A 9224-nucleotide genomic window follows, 5' to 3' on the forward strand; every position below is an offset into this window, starting at 1 on the left:
ATCCCTCCCAGCATCAGGGTCTTTTCCAGTGAGTCAACTCTTCACATGAGGTGGCCAAAGTATTGGAGTTTCAGCTTCAGCATCAGTCCTTCCAGTGAACACCCAGGACTGATCTCCTTTAAGATGGACTGGTTGGATCTCCTTGCAGTCCAAGGGACTCTCAAGAATCTTCTCCAACACCACAGTTCAAAAGCATCAATTCTTTGGTGCTCAGCTTTCTTCACAGTCTCATATCCATATATGACCACTGGAAAAACCATAGCCTTGACTAGACGGACCTTTGTTGGCAAGGTAATATCTGCTTTTGAATATGCTATCTAGGTTGGTCATAACTTTCCTTCCAAGGAGTAAGCGTCTTTTAATTTCATGACTGCAATCACCATCTTCAGTGATTTTGGAGCCCAGAAAAATAAAGTCTGACACTGTTTCCACTGTTTCCACATCTATTTCCCATGAAGTGATGGGACCAGATGCCATGATCTTAGTTTTCTGAATGTTGAGCTTTAATATATTTGTATATCCTCTTTTTCATTTTATCCTCTCAACTTACTCATCTTTAGCCCTTCCTCCTGTTGACCTAAAACATGTAGAATGCCATGTTATGGCATTCAGCAAAGATGGGTTTATTCAGGATAGGCAGAGAATTACAATTTGGGATATGCAACTACGGTCAGAGGAGTACTATCTACACCCGTGGCAAGAGAAGGAAATGCTTTTATAGAGGAGAACAGGAAGTTGAGGAGCTGTGATAAAAAGGGTTCATGGCTTCCCACTGGCTGACTCCTTGCCAGAAAAGAAAAGTATTTTTCTTTGTTGGGCTCATCTGTCTTCACAGGTGTGAGAGCTCCCCCTTCTGGTCTCCAGTTTCTATTGCAGTTTCTATTAACATTTTTATTTTTTAGGTTTTTATTTTTTATTACTTTACAATATTGTACTGGTTTTGCCATACATCAACATGAACCCACCACAGGTGTACACGTGTTCCCCATCCTGAACCGCCCTCCGACTTCCCTCCCCATCCCATCCCTCTTGGTCATCCCAGTGCATCAGCCCCGAGCATCCTGTATCATGCATTGAACCTGGACTGGCGATTCGTTTCACATATGATAATATACATGTTTCAATGCCATTCTCCCAAATCTTCCCACCCTCGCCCTCTCCCACAGAGTTCAAAAGACTGTTCTATACATTTGTGTCTCTTTTGGTGTCTTGCATACAGGGTTATCGTTACCTGCCGGGAGCCGGCCGGCGGTGAGGAGCTCCACTCATGGCAAAGGTCATGAGGAAGGAGGCTCGGCATACGCAAAGGCGGGATCGAGCCTCAGGAGTCCCCCTGGAAATTCTCGAGCATCTACCCCTAAAACCAGAGTCTGACTACTTTCTGCTTTGTGCTCTCACCTACACCTCTGACTTTACGGGGGGCTGTCCCCCACTACCTCTCTCTGAAAAAAAGAGTTAACTTACAGCTCCAGTTAATAAAGTTCCTGGGTGTGATAGTGTTTCAACCTACAAACTCCTTTGGAAGTCCTCTAGCCTGCCTGAATAGGTTTTTCCGGCCACATGTGATTGCTCAGAGCCTCCCAACTGTGAGAGGCATGAGATGTTCTAAACTGTCTAAACACAGATTCCTTTGAGCAGTTAAAAGATTGATTAGAAATTGTATTGGTGAAGGGTTTTTCACTTGTTGGGCCAATGTTTGCTGCTAAGTCTCCATATCCCTTACCTGCTGTGTCCCTGGCAGTGTATTGATTAATATGATTGGTGTAAGTAGTAGCTTTAATGTTTGTAACCTTGGACCCTTGAGTTAATTCTTTTTCTTGTTATAGCCCACCACACCTTTGCCCTATAGGAATGCAACTTTAATGCTTTTGGAGGGTGGCACCTGACTAATCACCTTTAGAGAAAAATAAGTTTTCTGAAGAAAGGGTCTTAAAATGTTAACAGGCCTCTGGGCCAGAAGATGATGCAAATCACCTAAGCTTTTGCATATGATAAGTTTGCAGGAAGAAAGCCTGGCTTGCTGCATGACTCTACCCCTTCCCCCATTATCCTCTATGCATAACTTAAGGTATAAAAACTACTTTGGAAAATAAAGTGCGGGCCTTGTTGCACCGAAACTTGGTCTCCCCATGTCGTTCTTTCTCTCACCTTCTGGCTGAATTATTCAGCCTCTTTTCTCCACTGAATTTCCTCACTGAGCTATCCTTATTTAATCACTCTTTATATCTTTAATTAACATTTAAATAAGCTGTTGTTTCCTGATCGCCGATGCCGTCTCCCCTTCGAAACCCCTGGATCCATCAGGGCTGGACCCCGGCAGTTACCATCTTTCTAAATTCCATATATATGCATTAGTATCCTGTATTGGTGTTTTTCTTTCTGGCTTACTTCACTCTGTACAATAGGCTTCAGTTTAATTTTTTTTATACTCCAGTCAATACCCAGTTTCGATCCTGGCTGACTCCTGTGCTTGTGCTTAGTTGCTCAGTCATGTCTGACTCTTGTGACCCCATGGACTATAGGCCCTGCAGGCACCTCTGTCCATGGAGATTCTCCAGGCAAGAATACTGGAGTGGGTTGCCAAGCCCTTCTCCAGGGGATCTTCCCAGCCCAGAGAGCTGATTTGTAAAACTTGTTTATAATTCCTGGATTTAGGGGGAAAGTTCATCGAATTATTTTTCTAAAGTTCAACTTTTATCTTTTGATACACTTAGTAGGTCTGAAGGCCTTGCCTTCAAATGATAACATTTATGAAAACTTTGAAGGAAACGAATACATTTAAAATACAGAGATTGCCACAAATATGACAGACCTGGGGTAAAAGATTATATTTGCTGTGCTGTTTTGATTTATAATAAAAATATATATATACAGTATTTGTTCCTCATCCCAGCTTCTGGCACAGAACTCCCAAAACCCTTGGAATGTCTTAAGTGAGAAGCACAGTAAAGGTGCCTTTTGTTATGTTAATATGTTAAAATAACTTGCAGCTCCCAGGGATGGGGACTGGTCATGAGGAATACCAACCATCTGATTCGGGGGCCCCACACCCCAACCTCGGGCTGGGGGGCTGGCTAGAGGTTATATCAGTCACTGATGGCCAATAATTTCACCAATCATGCTTATGAAACCAGGTGGCTCAGTGGTAAAGAATCTGTCTGCCAGCGCAGGAGATGCGAGTTCAATCCCTGGGTCAGGAAGATGCCCTGGAGAAGGAAATGGCAGCCCACTCCAGCATTCTTGCCTGGGAAATCCCCTGGACAGAGGAGCCTGATGGGCTACAGTCCTTGGGGTTGCCAAGAGTCAGACCCAACTTAGCAACTAAACAGCAGCAACAGCAACAGGTTATGACATGAAGTCTCTGTGAAAACCCAAGATAACGGCTTGCAGAGCTCCTGGATTGGTGAACTCAACAGTTGAGATACAGGGAGGGCACCATGCTCCTTGAAAACTCCTTGCCCTTGCCCTTCCCTCAGCCCTTGCCCTATTGGTCTCTTCCATCTGGCTGTCCTTATGTCCTCTTATAAGAAACCAGTAATCTAGTAAATGAAATATTCCTCTGCATTCTGGGAGCTGCTCTGGCAAATTTATTGAACCCAAGGAAAGGTCATGGAAACCTCTCATTTATAGCCAGTGGGTCAATGGCAACCTGGGCTTGCACTTGGCATGTCAAATGGAGCAGTCTTATGAGCCCTTAATCTGTGGAATCTGATGCTCTCTTCAGGTGGGTAGTGTTGGAATTGAGTTGAATTGTAGGACCCTCAGCTGGTGTGGGGAAAACCCCCGCACAAGCTGGAACTGGGTATCAGAATCTATATTTGCTATGTAGATATTTGAGCAAACAATTCTTATGTGGATTAGATGTCACATTGAAGTTGGACAGGAGATTGGCTGCGATTTCCCTAAGGTCACAAAATGGTAAACTTATGGAAAAGTGGAGATCAACAACCAGGAAACTCACTCCTTGGACACTTAATGAGATGGGGATTTCAATTCACCTGAGACACAATGGAAAAAGAGTGGGCACTGACCCAAATAAGTTGAAAGTGCTGTCTTGTCAGCCTTTGAGTCTTTGTCCTGAAAAGGAAATGATGACAGATGACCTGAAAAAAATGCCAATCATTTTTACAAAAAGACACAAAGGAGTGGCTTTTGTCCCTGTAGCTCTTTGTTTTTCTGAAAATTAAAAACTGAAGGACACCTGAGCTCCACACTGAAGGACCTAAAAACTGAAAGAGGAAGGGTGGAGTTTGCTGGGAACAGGCGGAGTAGCTGTGATTGGTGGTGACTCCCTAGGAGAGGTGAGGTTTTTTGTAAGCTGATGGCCGATTGCTATGTCCTTGACGTCCTGTGATGCAGAAAGACACTGTGTCCTACCAAGAGTCCACTTTGGACGGCCCAAGAGTAGACAACACCACTGGCTAAGCTCCATTTCTTTCAAGATTCCCCAAACTGTACCTCTCACACTCACTGAAATCTTGAAGAAAAAAGGAGGCAGTTGTGATTTAAAGGAGGAATTTGCTAAATGAGAAACCAGTACTCTACACAATACCAGGTACATTGTTGCTTGCAGATTAAATTACTGTATATGAGGTAGCAAAATGTAAACAAGTTTTTTTAACTTCTTAATGCTGTACCTCTTTCATCTAAAGTTTGTAATCCTGGGTCTTCCCTGGTGGTCCAGTGGTTAAGACTTTGCCTTCTAACGCAGGGGGTGCATTCCCTGATTGAGGAACTAAGACCCCATGCGCCTTGGGGCCAAAAAACCAAAACATAATTATTGTAACGAGTTCAATAAAGACTTTAAAATGGTCCACATTAGAAACAAAGTTTAATAAAAAATAACAAAAAACTTTGAAGTTTATAATCCCATCTGCAGAAGGTAAAGAGAAGACTGGAGGTCTTCATGCTTGTCCCTCTTGGACAAAAAGTAATCCCAGGATCAAAACCTGAGCGGCGGTTGTCAGGAGCCTGACCTAATGGTGATCGTTGTTGTTAGTCTGAGGGTTGTGCTGTTTTGACTGCATTTGCCTCATTAACTGTATTGTCTGCTGATAAATATCTCTTACTGACATGTTGTCTTGCTGTAGAGACGCTGATACCAATAGTTTATGTAAAGGAAGTGTCATCAGAGAGTCAGGTAGACCTTCCTCGTCTAACTAGAAATGTCCTTCTCCAACTGACAATGTCCTCATTTCTCTTCTCTTCTCCAAAACTCATTAAAATAAAGTCACAGGTTCACTGTGCAATTTTACTGCACAACAGATAGGTTAAAAAAGTGTTCTATGAATACTCAAATAATGGGTTCCTCCTCAATTGAAGGGGAATAAACTAACGTATTCCATTTTCTCCATCTCAGAAAATTTTCTTAAAACCCTTACTCTTTGGTCGTTAGTGAGACCTAACAGGTAGCCAGGTTATTGAACAAGAGCCCATGAACACTGAGTGGGAAGCACAGATACTACTAATATCAAGAAAGCTTGCTTCTTTCAGGAGCCTGTGTGCTTGTGGTTATAATTTTTGACTGCATGCATTTTTTTTCTTGGAAAAATTGTCCTCAGTTTGCAAGATTCAATTCAGTCTAGCAATCAGCCTTGGTATCCCAGAAAGAACTGTGGCTTTCGAATGCTCTGAGAAGCAACAGAAGTTGTGAACCATGGTTCTAGAATCTAGCGACCATGCTGGAGGGCTTCACCAATGGAGACGACTCAGGGATCTGCTGAAGGGAAGAAAAAAGGTGGGCCTGAAGATGCAGAGGTGTGCAGCATGCTGCCTGCTGGGCATCCTCAAGGGGCTGCCTGCAGCTGGGGAAAGCTGTGAGCTGGAGCCCACCCTTCCCTACCCCCACGAGAAGGATGGCAACATCTGGTGTCAAGACGGACAGTGTCCCTTGCTTCTGCAGTGCATTTTCTTCCATCATAAAAATGAGGAGGAAAGAATAACAAGAAGGGGCCAAAAAAAGAAGAAAAAAAAAAGGTCTTTTGAACGTATTATCTATGACAACCCTTAAATTTTCACTTTTCTAGTAAAGATAAAAAAAGCTCCAAACATTGGCTCTTTCATCAGAAGTGAATTGCTCAGAAAAGGCGAGCTCGCAGAAGAGAGCTGTAAGAGGTCTAGAAAAGTCATATTTCACTATAATTCTATGTAATCAGTCTTTCCTGTTTGGGGAGAAAAGTGTTCCACCTAATGTTACTTTGCATGCTACTAATACTTCACTGAGAAGTAGGGTTAGAACACCATCTTGTGGCCAAAATCCCTAAAATGCTGAGCACTAAAAAAATAGTCTCGTTTGTTTCATTCCTAACTAGGATAAAAGTTTGGGGGGAGTTTTTTTGCCTTTTTTAAAATTAAAGTGTAGTTGATTTACAATGTTGTGTTAATTTCTGTTGTACAGCAAAGTGACTCAGTTATCCACATACATACACTCCTTTAATATTCTTTTCCATTTTGGTTTATCCCAGAATACTGAGTACAGTTCCCAACAGTAGGACCTTGTTTATCGATTCAATATGTAATATAGAAGTTCCAGTCTATTCCTCTCCCATCCCCACTGGCAACCACAAGTTTGTTCTCTGTATCTGTGAGTTTGTTTTTGTTTCATAATTACATTCATTTGTGCCATATTTTGGATTCCACATATAAGTGATACCATATGGTATTTTTTTCTGACTTACTTCACTTACTATAATGTATAGTTGCAGAGATAGTTTTTACTAATATTTCACTTCCTTAAAACCACATAAGATACTTTTGAGAATAATATGCCCTATTTTATATATGCATATAATAACATATGAACTATAGTAAAAAAAATAAGGCTTAGATAACTGAGTCTATAGACATCAATATTACACTTTTGGATAAGGAACTTTTTGGGGGCTGAGGAAACTGGAGGATGGGAGTGTCTGAATTTCAAAGTAAATGACTTCAACGTCTTTCTTATCCAGTACCAAGGTTTAGTCAGTGCTTTCATATGCCACCAACTTCCCATGGTTGTAACGACTGTCTTCTCAACATGGACTAAACATCAGTCAAAAAGGGGTCCTGGAATGGTCACTGAGTGCTCTTGGGTACAGTCCGTTGGCAACACCCTCATACCCACATGGTCCTCTTGCCCACACATCAAACTTCTGTAATACTTACTCTCATATAGCAAATTAAGTAGTCGTTCAAGTTGGTCCCAAGTGTCAAACTATTTCACATGGAATGGCGAGAGTGTATTAATTGTCTTCTACATTCTAGTTCATGGTATTTTGATTGGTGCTTTTTAAAGGTACCGGATTCTCCGTTGTTTCAGATGGTAAAGAATCTGCCTGCAAAGAAGGAGACCCAGGTTCAATCCCTGGGTCGGAAGATCCCCTGAAGAACGATTGGCTACCCACTCCCAGTATTCTTGCCTGGAGAATTCCATAGACAGAGGGGCCTGGCAGGCTACAGTCCACGGGGTCGCAAAGTCGGACACGACTGAGCAACTAACGCCACACTGCTGCTGCTGCTGCTAAGTCACTTCAGTCGTGTCCGACTCTGTGCGACCCCATAGACAGCAGCCCACCAGGCTCTCGGTCCCTTGGATTCTCCAGGCAAGAACACTGGAGTGGGTTGCCATTGCCTTCTCCAACACCACACTACAAAGTAGTTTTTATGAACTAGAGACCTAGACTTGTTGCACGTGTAACCCTAAAAGCATTCAAGGGTTAGCAGGTTGAAAAACCTAAGGGTGAAGATAATTCCCCTCCAAACTTGTAGATTACGGTCCTGCAAACTGCCCTGAGCAGGAGAAATATATCCATAGAATTTACAGAGAAGGAAAGGATTACTCAGAAAAAAAAAAAGGATTACTCAGTTTACAACTAAGTTCTCCAAAGACTTTTGGGAAAAAATATTCAACTAAAATAAAACTAGAACATTGGTCTAGCACATGCTGGATGAGAAGTGGTTGGAGGACACATACCATCGTTTGCTTCCCAGAAACTTTTTATACAGTATCTCTTTTCTCCTATGTTGTCAATGAGATACTTGATGTACTTACTTGTGGACGATACGTTTAAGGGTACCCTTTCACTACTGGGTCTGGTCCTCTATCCCTGTGCTGAATTATTAGAGGAGTTGGAATTACTTTCAAAAGAAAGATGGAAGAGCTTACACTTAACCTAACCAATCCAGCCAACTAGGTAATTCTCAAACTCCCCTTCGAAAGCAGTCTCTGTGTTAGCTGTCATAGCTATAAGTCTTCTTTTTTCAACTTGTTTAGTCGCCAAGTTGCATCCAACCCTTTGCGACCCCTAAAGTCCACTGGGCTCCTCCATCCATGGGATTTCCCAGGCAAGAATACTGCAGTGGCTTGCCGTTTCCTTCTCCAGTAAGTCCTCCTAGATGATATTAAGTCCGCTTTGAAACTGCTTGCCTGAGACTGGTTAGGAGTTTCAAAGATTCTTCATCTTCCTTTACAAAAAGATTTCATGGCAAAAAGTGTTACCAATTTAAACATTTTACCTCTTTTCTATTCTCAACTCCCACTTTTCTTGTTAACTTCTGGGGAGTGACTGCTGGCAGACTAAAACTGAAAATTATTACTGTTGCCAAAAAGTTTAAAAGAAATAAAGGGAATTTGCAGTAGGAAGATTACTAAACACAAAGGATTAAAGAATCAGAAAGACACACTCTTAAGATGTGTCTTCTACTGAATTAACTGTGTCAAAATATTTAAGAGCTGTGCTTGGGACATGGTCACCATGATTATGGAATACTAAATTGATAAATACATACTTTATTTTTCCATTAGCTTCAACATTTTAATCTGCTTTTGATTTTCATGTTTTATTTTGAAAGCATAAAATGTACATCCCTGCCATTCATTTTATAGAAATTAAATAGCTATGAAATTAACTTGCATACAGAATTTTAAACCGAGGCTTCTCTCACCATGGACCACAGGCTCTAAGAACACAGGCTCAGTAGTCGCCACCTAAGTTATCGTAAATGCCTAATTGTTATAATCAGCACCTTACATTTCTAAAAGTTAAGAGTTATAACTATTTTAGCTAAAACTGTATTAGAGAGGCAGGGTTCACTAATCTGGGTAAATCAAATTAAGCTACAATGAAATACATGAAGAATAACTTTTTTTAATTGGCATTACAGCAAACTTCATGTAAAACATACAAATTATGATACTTCAAAGTCAGAAGGGAATAAAATACACCTAACTGTACAATTTAAAT

The 9224-nt window shown here is 41.5% G+C and overlaps 1 protein-coding gene across 1 annotated transcript in view; it reads right to left on the reverse strand.

Moving 5' to 3' along the window:
* Positions 1-8801: 8801 nt before the first annotated feature.
* MRPL44 (mitochondrial ribosomal protein L44) overlaps positions 8802-9224 on the reverse strand; it is an 8269-nt gene continuing 7846 nt past the window's right edge. The window contains exon 5 of the mRNA XM_010837060.1: positions 8802-9218. The gene's annotated coding sequence lies outside the window, so the exon portion shown is untranslated. The remainder of the gene's footprint in view (positions 9219-9224) is intronic.

The sequence above is a fragment of the Bison bison genome, unplaced genomic scaffold (genome assembly GCF_000754665.1).
Source record: "Bison bison bison isolate TAMUID 2011002044 unplaced genomic scaffold, Bison_UMD1.0 scf7180017864068, whole genome shotgun sequence".
Lineage (NCBI taxonomy): Eukaryota > Metazoa > Chordata > Mammalia > Artiodactyla > Bovidae > Bison > Bison bison.